This window comes from Dermochelys coriacea, chromosome 17, assembly GCF_009764565.3.
Source record: "Dermochelys coriacea isolate rDerCor1 chromosome 17, rDerCor1.pri.v4, whole genome shotgun sequence".
NCBI lineage: Eukaryota > Metazoa > Chordata > Testudines > Dermochelyidae > Dermochelys > Dermochelys coriacea.
The window spans coordinates 9,678,241-9,686,695 of record NC_050084.1 but is presented as its reverse complement, the minus strand read 5'-3'; the positions used below and the strand labels follow the sequence as shown (position 1 = coordinate 9,686,695).

The 8,455-nt window shown below is 42.3% G+C and overlaps 1 protein-coding gene across 8 annotated transcripts in view; it reads right to left on the bottom strand.

Annotated features, from left to right (window-relative positions):
* Positions 1 to 4,438: 4,438 nt before the first annotated feature.
* The window catches only part of KSR1 (kinase suppressor of ras 1), a 125,803-nt gene continuing 121,786 nt past the window's right edge, over positions 4,439 to 8,455 (bottom strand). For 5 of the 8 annotated variants that reach the window (XR_006276281.1, XR_006276282.1, XR_006276284.1 and 2 more), the window contains 2 exons: positions 5,084 to 7,132; positions 4,439 to 4,866 (listed from right to left, as the gene is read on the bottom strand). The gene's annotated coding sequence lies outside the window, so the exon portion shown is untranslated. Of the gene's footprint in view, positions 4,867 to 5,083; positions 8,350 to 8,455 lie in introns of all 8 variants that reach the window. The other 3 variants (XR_006276278.1, XR_006276279.1, XR_006276277.1) reach the window with 3 other exon arrangements.

Here is an 8,455-nt window from a genome sequence, read left to right as displayed (position 1 = left end):
TTTTTAAGCCTCAATGCGAACGTTGCTCCCTAGATCTAGTGTCGACGTATTTGCACATTCTTAGCATCGCTTGTGATGGTGGTGTATTTCTCTTGACAATTAGGCTGCTTACACAGAGCACAATGTTGACATTCAAAAAGAATTTCATAATCTCTCCTCTTTAATAAATGCTCCCAGGCTTAGCTTTACATGGTATCTTTACAAGATATAAAAACACATCCTAGTTAGTGTTCTAAAATGTAGGTACTGATGTATGTACAGACAGTAATGTGCTGAAATTGCAGTATTTGAAGAAAAAAATCACATTATCTTGTTTCTGTGCAGTGTATAAACCCCACACACACAATATTAAATGACAACTTTGGAACTGCAGGTTGAAGAAGCACTTTGAGGTATTTATATATGTGCGGTTCCCAGCCAATGGGAGATGCAGAGCTAGCCCTCGAGGTGGGGGCAGTGCACAGAGCCACTGGCCGCACCTCTGCCTAGGAGCAGCTGGAACAGGTCACCACTTACAGACAGCTGCTGGAGATGAGTGCCCTCCAGATCTGGCACCTTGCACCCCCTCCCACAGCCCAACCAGCTGCCCCAAACTCCCTCCCAGAGTCTGTGCCCCACATCCCCTCCTGCACCCCAACCCCCAGCCTTACCCAAACTCCCTCCCTCTTAGTTAACCAGCATTTTTCCACTTACCGGCAAACCCTTCCCCCCCCCCATTCCACTAACATGCTGGATAAAACAGCTTTTACTGTATTTATTTCTTTTATCATTTTTACAGTGCAAATATTTGTAATAAAAATAATATTCAACAGTATTCTGTATTTAATAGAAATCAATTTATTTGAAAATGTAGAAAATCAAAAATATTTAATAAATCTCAGTTGGTAGTCTATTGTTTAACAGTGCAATTAATCACGAATTTTTTTAAATCACAATTGTTGAGTTAATTGTGAGTTAACTACAATTAATCGACAACCCTAATCCAAACCACATAATTCTGTCATTTTCAATCAACCCCTCCCCCCCCAAAAAATTGTCAGAATACACCCAACCAGCTTTAGCGCCGTGACATCAGTCAGAAAGGTGGGCTGAAACCAAACACCTAGGAAGGTTTGACAATCAGAAGGGACTTGGGGGGGGGGGGGAGGGGTAGCTAGTGAAGGAAACAGAATGAGGTCGCTTACTCCATAACCTCAGCCATGCAGAACACAATGCCATCCACAGCCTCAGAAACAACTCTGACATCATAATCAAAAAGGCTGACAAAGGAGGTGCTGTCGTCATCATGAATAGGTCGGAGTATGAACAAGAGGCTACTAGGCAGCTCTCCAACACCACTCTCTACAAGCCATTACCCTCTGATCCCACTGAGAGTTACCAAAAGAAACTACAGCATTTGCTCAAGAAACTCCCTGAAAAAGCACAAGAACAAATCCGCACAGACACACCCCTGGATCTCCAACCTGGGGTATTCTATCTGCTACCCAAGATCCATAAACCTGGAAATCCTGGACGCCCCATCATCTCAGGCATTGGCACCCTGACAGCAGGATTGTCTGGCTATGTAGACTCCCTCCTCAGGCCCTACGTTACCAGCACTCCCAGCTATCTTCGAGACACCACTGACTTCCTGAGGAAACTACAGTCCATTGGTGATCTTCCTAAAAACACCATCCTAGCCACTATGGATGTAGAAGCCTCTACACCAACATTCCACACAAAGATGGACTACAAGCCGTCAGGAACAGTATCCCCGATACTGTCACGGCTAACCTGGTGGCTGAACTTTGTGACTTTGTCCTGACCCATAACTATTTCACATTTGGTGACAACGTATACCTTCAAATCAACGGCACTGCGATGGGTACCCGCATGGCCCCACAGTATGCCAACATTTTTATGGCTGACTTAGAACAACGCTTCCTCAGCTCTCGTCCCCCAATGCCCCTACTCTACTTGAGCTACATTGATGACATCTTCATCATCTGGACCCATGGAAAATAAGCCCTTGAGGAATTCCACCATGATTTCAACAATTTCCATCCCACCATCAACCTCAGCCTGGACCAGTCCACACAAGAGATCCACTTCCTGGACACTATGGCGCTAATAAGCGATGGTCACATAAACACCACCCTATATCGGAAACCTACTGACATGCCTCTAGCTTTCATCCAGATCATACCACTCGATCCATTGTCTACAGCCAAGCTCTACGATATAACCGCATTTGCTCCAACCCCTCAGACAGAGACAAACACCTACAAGATCTCTATCATGCATTCCTACAACTACAATACCCACCTGCTGAAGTGAAGAAACAGATTGACAGAGCCAGAAGAGTACTCAGAAGTCACCTACTACAGGACAGGCCCAACAAAGAAAATAACAGAACGCCACTAGCCATCACCTTCAGCCCCCAAAACCTCTCCAACGCATCATCAAGGATCTACAACCTATCCTGAAGGACGACTCATCACTCTCACAGATCTTGGGAGACAGGCCAGTCCTTGCTTACAGACAGCCCCCCAATCTGAAGCAAATACTCACCAGCAACCACACACCACACAACAGAACCACTAACCCAGGAACCTATCCTTGCAACAAAGCCCGTTGCCAACTCTGTCCACATATCTATTCAGGGGATACCATCATAGGGCCTAATCACATCAGCCACACTATCAGAGGCTCGTTCACCTGCGCATCTACCAATGTGATATATGCCATCATGTGCCAGCAATGCCCCTCTGCCATGTACATTGGCCAAACTGGACAGTCTCTACGTAAAAGAATGAATGGACACAAATCAGACGTCAAGAATTATAACATTCAAAAACCAGTTGGAGAACACTTCAATCTCTCCGGTCACTCGATTACAGACCTAAGAGTGGCTATCCTTCAACAAAAAAGCTTCAAAAACAGACTCCAACGAGAGACTGCTGAATTGGAATTAATTTGCAAACTGGATACAATTAACTTAGGCTTGAATAGAGACTGGGAATGGATGAGTCATTTCACAAAGTAAAACTATTTTCCCATGGTATTCCCCCCCCCCACTCCACTCCCCCCCGCACTGTTCCTCAGATATTCTTGTCAACTGCTAGAATTAGCCTACCTTGCTTGTCACCATGAAAGGTTTTCCTCCTTTCCCCTCGCCTGTGCTGCTGGTGATGGCTTATCTTAAGTGATCACTCTCCTTACAGTGTGTATGATAAACCCATTGTTTCATGTTCTCTGTGCGTGTATATAAATCTCCCCTCTGTTTTTTCCACCAAATGCATCCGATGAAGTGAGCTGTAGCTCAGGAAAGCTTATGCTCTAATAAATTTGTTAGTCTGTAAGGTGCCACAAGTACTCCTTTTCTTTTTGAGAATGAGGTCAGTACATCTCTTACTTCCTAAATCAAAACTCTGTTCATTTCTAGGGCATCTATCTCCAGGTGCAAACTGAGCAGAGGTCATACCAACTTTAAGGGTTTCCAGCAGTGGCAGACTCAGGGTCCAGTACCAATGACTGTCATGTGACTGCACTAGAAGGGGTAAGTCAGTCCAAGTCCAAGGGACGCAGTATTTCCAAACACCTGATAAGGAGTTTCCAGAATGATATAGTGTTTACTGAGTACTGAAACATTCCATTTTTAACAGCTCGGTAACTTGGGGTCAAGCTTTTAGTTACACTTACGTAAAATGTGGTGTTAAATCTATTTCAGTTGATTTACACCAGTGCAATTGAAGAGAACAGAGGTTAGCCTTGAGTATTTTGGAGGCATTCGGTGTTTGCATGGTTGTATAACAAATGTCACCAACAGAGAATTTTAATAAGAAGTGGGCTCAAGCTGCAGAGTTTAGAGCTAGATTTGGATCTCAAAACATACCATTGTTCAGATACAGCCTGTTTGATACAATAGCGAGGCTGGGAAAATTGTGGCCGAACATAACCTCAGGTAGTTTTAGCATCCCTCTTCTGCTGGAATAGATGAGATCACTGGGTGAGGCTATCAGCTGAGAATCGGCATGGCAGCACTGATTGCAATGCAGCTGTACTGGCCACCTAGTCCATGGTATGGAGACCACAATTTCAAATTCCTGATTTTTTAGCCTCACCCTTTTCCACTTCAAAGTTAGTTATTCGCCTCCCTCTTTTCATGACAGGATTATCCCAGATAGGCCATTTCTCCCGGAGGGTAGATGATGAGGAACACCAACATACAAAAGAGTTTGCCCCATATATCTTCAATTGCCAAAAAAGAGGTCACTCCTGAGGGCATCACTTAACTCTTCAGGGTTAGATGCTTGGCATAGCTCCAGTGACTTCAGTAGAGCTACTCAGACATCCTCACTGCAGATTTGGCCTCCAAGTCATTACTCCTTCGCAAACCTGTCTTCCAGGCTACCTCCTTGTCACATTCAAATCCCTATTTTATTTTTTAAAAAAATAAAACAAACTTGTGTTTTCTGATTCATGAAAAGTGAGATTCCGGGGGGGAAGCTATGACATAAAAGAAAACGAATAAACCTCTCAAGCTGGTATGTAGCTGCTGAGCAGACATGTGAAATTACTGTCACCCTTGTGCTTTCTCTTTTCTGCTAGCCACCCTTCCTGTAATTCTTTTTATGTTTACAATGCCAGAAGTGCTTCCTTTAATGGTTAGTATGTATACTATAACATAGGGGAGACGATGTGGTCTAGAGGATTGGGAGAGACGCTGGGTTTTATTTCTAACTTGACCACTGACTTGGTGTGTGACATTGGGCATGTCACTTCACCCTATTGTTTCTCTTCTCTATTGTGTCTATTTAGAGTCTGAGCATTCTAGGAGAACTGTCTCTGACTATGGGTTTGTACAGCATCTGGCATAAGGAATTCCTGGGTTCACTAGAAGAAAAGGAGTACTTGTGGCACCTTAGAGACTAACAAATTTATTAGAGCATAAGCTTTCGTGAGCTACAGCTCACTTCATCGGATGCAAGTGAGCTGTAGCTCACGAAAGCTTATGCTCTAATAAATTTGTTAGTCTCTAAGGTGCCACAAGTACTCCTTTTCTTTTTGCGAATACAGACTAACACGGCTGCTACTCTGAAACCTGGGTTCACTAGGCAGTCCTGTAATAAAATGTATTTGTAAAATACTCAGATCTTTCAGCACCAAAGGTGCTATATGAATATTCAGTCAGTTTGGAAATCTGCTTATATCGTAAAACAACCATAAGTCTAACAAAAACACCCCACAATTCCATGGACTTTTGTTTTATCCAGAGCAGAGATTTATTCACAGAAAAGAATCCTAAATATCCAGAATTTCATTAGCGTAGAGTGCAATTTTTTTTTTTTTTTTTTTTTTTGCCAGTTGCATAAACTAACCCTTTGTTAATACTAACAATTTTAATTAAATTAATAGCAATTCTGGAAGACAAACTCAGTTGATAGAAAATATAAAAAAAAATTTACTGTACAAAGTTTACATCACATTTGAAAAGAAAATGTCAATTTTCACCATATTACAGACTCCATTTACATACACTACAGAAGTCGTGGCTATTGTAGCAGTATTGTACAGCAAGCTTCACATTTACAAGGCTAAAACAATACAGGCTTACAGTGCTGGTCATTCCCTTACATAACATCACCACAAGAAGAAATAGTACAAACGATCATAAAACAATGCAGCATAAAGACCCAGTTCAGTTAGCAACACGTGTTAAGGAATAAATGGGCCTGATGCTTTTCACACCATTTGACATCGAGTTACTTCCCATTTTCACCAGCAATCAGACCCAAAGACACCATTCACAGCCCAGGCTCTTGTAAGCTCTTCTTTAAAATAACCAAACAATGTTAGATCCAAGATATTAGACCGTTAAAAGAATAAACTGCAGGATTCTAATACCTTAACTCACATCAGACCAGGTCTTCAACTAGCGTAAATCAGCGTCACTCCATTGATCTCAACACGCGCCTGCTGAAGATCAGGCCCACCGAGCAGTTCTCAACATAGCATAGGCAGAGAAAAGTGCCACTCGATGTGGGTAAGGGTATCAGAATCTGTCCCTAACCTGTGCTGGGATATAAAGAGCCCTATACTGGGGCTATTGTGCCATTCCCATTGAAATGTGTCTGGGAGTTCTACTTAAAAAGGGATGGGCAACATAGCCCTGTGTTTCTGTAAATAATATTTCTAAAATGTGCAAATAACTTTTGGGTAGTGGATCTCAAACTGCACTAGACAGAGAACTGGCTAGTCAGATGGTGCTGACTCTCCTAGCTGATAATTTTATTAAAGGACAGTTAAGAATGCATCACTTTCCCATTACTTTTGCATGTTGCCACAGGAAGGCTAGCTGCTAATGAATGGGAGGGAGAATGGTTAACACAACTATGAGAAGTCAGTGGTCTATGATATGGAAAATAAGAGGGGATGAGCATTGAAGACCATCACCTTACCAAGATGTGCCTCACCAAAGGTTTGGGACCCCCTGCTGTAGGGTCCTGTTTTACCCACACAGGTTGCAGAAACTAATTGCTTTGAGTACATCAAGGTTGTTTCCAGTGCCACATATTCAAACCAGAGTCATGTTCTTCAGTTACATGAAGGACTAATAATTCAGAACTCAAGGACTAAAAGTATACAACGGAACAATTTTGAATCACAAGATCTTTACTTAGCCAAAAAACACTTTCTGAAGCTAATGGAGGTTTTGTCTAATAAGTCTTAACATCTTGTTTTTACAGACACGCTGAAGACTAATTTCCCCCTTCATTTAGGCACATCGTGCCATCAATATTTAAGCAAAATCTTCTAATGAAACTGAATTCTGCTCATTACTGATGGCACAATTCAGTCTTCAGCTTTGGAGAGACGAGCAAATATTAGTATTTTTTTCATTAGCAAAACCATATGGTGTAAATAGCTTGCTACAAATACAGTTACACTCAAGGGGTTTTATTCGTTTAATTAAATAAAGTTACGGTGGGATCAGTAACTACCATACAAACCAGCTTTACATTCAACACACATTATAAACATTTGAACACAGTATTTGTAAGAGACTGAGCATGTGTTGATTTAGCATCTACTTGTTATGACATTGGCTGGAATATGGAAGTTAGGAATCCTTTCTTCCATCTTGTTCGCTCTGTGAAAAAAAATTGGGGGCCAGATTTTCATATGTGGCCTCTAGAAGCATGGCTGTCATTTTGCATGTCCTAAAGAAAGAAATCAGCTGCGACCCCCATCCCCGAATTTGAAAACATGAACTAAAATTTCAAAGCACTTCCACAGCCCCATTTTGTCTGCATGCCGTAATGTGCATGGGGGGGAGAAATGTCTGAAATAGAACTGCCACAAGTATTTGTTTTCATTGAAGTGTCTAATCCTAGCCCCACTGAAGTCACTAGCAAACCACCTGTACTTCAGTGGGACTAGGATTTTCCCCCAAGGGACTGTATTTCCCGTAAGTGCCAACACCAGACAGTTTTATAGCAGAAGTCATGTACCAGTACCAGCAGCTCTCTCCCAGTTTGCTGCGGCTGGAATGTGCATGTGATATCACACCTGATATACATATAATGGGATGGAGGGGAGCACCTGATTGGACATCTATCTGCTACACTATCCAGCAAAACAAGACCTTTATTTTAGCTAAAGCATTTGCCCACTTGCTTAGTGTTACCTGGGAGCACAGGTATTTTATGTATACACCTAAAACGCACAGTGCCAGTCTTTTCCTACACTTGGCATTCTTTCCACTGGTACATCTCTACCCTTAGAGTTCTGCTTCCACTGCCTCTTTCTGAAAGACTGGGCACCCTCTCATTATTTTTAGCAACAAAATATTTAAATCTAAATCTGATGCCCAAGGCAAATGATGAAGCATCTTACCACATTAACTCAGAAAAGCGGTCTGCTGTAATAACGCTAGACAGAAATTTTAAAGGGCAAGAGTACAATAGAAAAGGGAATTACCGATATTAAAAATTAAGATCCAGAGCCTTCAAACTGATGTACTGTTTGCAGACCCTTGCATTCCACTCATGGCTTCAGGGGGGCTCCCCACAGCCTGAAGGGTCCAGACTAACAACTGTTTGCAGGATCTGGCCTGAATATTTAATTCTGGCAGAGACAGCACAGAGAAGCCTCCTGGAAAACCTGCAGCCAGAAATGGGATCATAGGCCCAGATTGTGCCAGGTATTTCAGTACTTATCACCCATTGAAGCCAATAGGAATTAAGCACCTAAATACCTGGGAGGATCTTGGCCATAGTTCCCATTCTGGGAGGCTGGAAGATGCACGGGTCTGGTCTTCACAAAGCGAGGTGGTAGATGTGCGTTACTTATCTAGGGGGTAAAAACCTAGAGAAGACAACACAATTTGCAGTTTTTGTACAAGTTAGCGGGTGGAGTTAAAAAAACAAAGTCTGTAACTTGCAGGGGGGGAAAAAAAAAAAAAAAAACTGCC